The sequence below is a fragment of the Dipodomys spectabilis genome, unplaced genomic scaffold (genome assembly GCF_019054845.1).
Source record: "Dipodomys spectabilis isolate Male_0828 unplaced genomic scaffold, ASM1905484v1 ptg000123l, whole genome shotgun sequence".
Lineage (NCBI taxonomy): Eukaryota > Metazoa > Chordata > Mammalia > Rodentia > Heteromyidae > Dipodomys > Dipodomys spectabilis.
This window is the reverse complement of record NW_024870800.1, coordinates 1,398,947-1,402,233: the sequence shown is the minus strand read 5'-3', so window position 1 is coordinate 1,402,233 and position 3,287 is coordinate 1,398,947.

Below are 3,287 nucleotides of genomic sequence, written 5' to 3'. Positions count from 1 at the left end.
ACACTGTCTTCCCAGGTATGAGTGATTTAATACTATTCTCCTCCATACATATTATAGAGCAAATGCAAGATCAAGCGAAAAATAATCTATTGAAATAATTTTGCAAAGAATCACTTCACTGTTCCTGATATGGTATCTAACGAGAGTCATAAGAGAGAACATAAAAGTGCAGAATTTTTCGGTTTCCTCTAAGCATCATGTTAGCAAAATATATCTTTGAATTGATTGAACCAAAGAGTGATGGAGTTCTTATTTTTCTGGGCTTTAGACACAAGAAGACTTTCAAGGTAAAAGAAAAAGGAAAAAAATGAAGCCAAATGTTTGTGATCACAGCTTCTTGGACTGGTTTTCTGGAGAAAAGTTTTACATTAGATTTCTCCTCATTAACATAGATGTTGTTTCATGGCAACCAAATGCAAGAGGGAAGTTTACTGGACTCGTTTGGACATGTAAACAGCATGATGGAAAAATGGCCAATAATGTTTAGGGAATTACTTTGACCAATTACTTTGCCAAAACAAAGAAGGAACAATATAATTCAAAATGAATTTACTTAAAAGTATGAAGAAAGAGTAGTGTAGAGAGATGAGAGTAACCATCGAGGATTGTTTTCTGTCCAGTGGCGTAATGGATCCTTGAGCTTGTTTCTTCCATTCTATCTTCACAATTTATCAAGTGTGTCTCAGGACTGGAGTATCCCGTTCAGACAAAGAGAACTCGCAGAAGAAAGATAATATTTGCAGCAGATGTAGATGATTTATAATCTGAGAAAATCTACTTAAATCTGTTCAAAATTCTCCCCTACCCCTAACTGCCCACTTTGAACAGCTTAGTTTGCTTTTCCCAAGACTGCTCTTCATTAACTGCTTAAAATTTTGAGAGGTCATATTCATACTCTCTAGAGGTTGCTGTTTGTTTGTGATTTTTGTGTGTTTTTGTTTTTTGTTTTATTTTTAACTGAATTTAAAAGGTTGTGCAAGTGTGTTGCAATTAAATATATCCATCTAATTGTCGAATGCTCCTAGATCAGTCACTCCTATCATTCTCAACCAACCCCCTCTCCAAGATTTATATCTGATTTATCACTTCCTTTATCATACATGTACATTGAGTATTTTAGGTGTACTAGCCCCTTGCTCCATTTTTCATTCATTTCATGTCTTTACTATTATTTCTCTCTGCTTTAAACTTCCTAATAGTCATTCTGTTAAACTGTCTGTTAACAGTTTACAAGCTTTATATATATTCCATGGAATGTCAATGTTGCATATACTTGAACTGATGTCAGCTTACATTGACATAATTCATTCATCTGCAGTAACTATTTGCAAGACTGGAGATGTGAAGCACCTAGACATGATTTTATTATTATCCATTTGGAAGATTAATCTTCAGTCAACAAGAAAGTTTAAAAATGTCTTAGAAAATATTCCTAACTACCAGCTTTTATAAATGGTTTTGTACAATGGTTTGTGATTATTTTATTTTACATGGGATAATACTTTCTACTACTTATAAGTTTTGAAAAAAGAAGAAAACTAAATTTACGACTATAGAGGAATATGATAGAAATAGAAGACAGATTTTATGTTTGTCACATCTCTGTAGAGTACCCAAATTCAAGACTTAAATTCATATTTCTTACTATGTTAGACAGATAGGGAAAACATAAAACAACATATGATAAGGCAATTATTTGTGACTTTTTAAAATGTACCTTATTAAGTGATGAAATTTACTTTATTAGCTAACTTTTGGGTTTGAAATATGGGAGGCTTATCTGTTTAACACATTTCTGGAAGGCACCTACTGAACAACACAAATGGTAGGTGGTACTATTTCTACACTTTAATGAATCATTGAACCTTTTTGCCATTAGTGCTGGTTAAATAAATCAACTCTATTGTAACTTGCTCCCTACACTTGAAAAGCTTGTAATGTAAGTATCATCTACTTGTCAAATGTTATTTTGCTGAATGTGATTTTAAAAATTTTATTTGAAAAGGAATACACTTTCAGGAGATTAAATGGAGATTATCATTGGTTTGAGAATAACAACATTTTTATACCACAGACCCAAGTTGTACTGAAATACCAGTGTTTTGAAGCCCTAATGATCTTCTCAATAATTGTTTTTTTGAATTACATTTGACCTCTAAGTCAAGTTTTCTGGTTCTTGGTAGACCAATTAAGGATTCCTTCCAGGACCTATTTTTTGGCCCACTTATTCTGGACCTAAATATTTCATTAGTCACTAGGGGGAGTATTAAAAATAATCTTATGACACTTTGTGATCTTGTTCACTCATATGGGCTGGTCATCTGTAAATTGAAAGTTTGAATTAGAGTACTTTCTCTCAGATTTTGTGATTTCATCTTTCGTTTTAAATTGCCTTGCATTTTACAATTGCTTATTGCTAATTCTTGCATCTCAAGGAATTGGGGCCCTAAAATATGAGAAATGAGGAATTGAGATGTGTTTTCAATTACTTTCTGTTTGCCTGTTGCATGGGCCTAGGTGATCATGTAGGTAACTGGAACCTGGGATCCTAGGACTCAAGGGTCCTGCAGAAGAATAATATTTTTTAGATATCATATCAGCAATATTTGTGCATAATCAGTAGGAATGCTTCAAAAATATGAAGAAAATCATTTTGGGATAAAGGTTTACTATTTTTGTAGATTTACAGCCTGGAGGCAAGAGGAAACATTGTGATTAAAACATTACCAATTTAAAGACTAATAACGAGGAGAAACATATGGACTTCTGCAACTATGAAAATATTTGGTGATAGAAAGACAGTAGTGTAAGTTCCTGCCTACTTGGGTGGTAGACAGGCCAGTACATTAGGTAATCATGCATATGAAAATTTTTTTCACCTTCTTGGCTTTAGCTACTTTTGAAATGGTAGGTATAGAAAATAATTATATTCTGATAAAATACCTTCTAGTCTGTACAGTATTGTCTGAACTGTTCGTCTCTCTGTGATCCCTTGTAACCAACATTTTTTTTATTCCAGTAAGACAATCTAGGGTGTCAAGGTAAGATATTCTTGTTGGCCTGTTCCTACATGGAAGAAGGGTAAAGGGTCAGATAGACATTTGTGTCAGTAAGACCTCATTTGGAAAATTTTCAGCTGCAGAAATTTAGAAGTAGCTCTTAAGCAAGGTTTACTTTGAATCCATTATCTCCACAAGTACTTGAAAAAGCCATCAACTTTGGACCTAACTATAAATATTTGAAAGTACGATCAAATCCCAAATGAAAAAGAGCTTCTGCATGGCAAA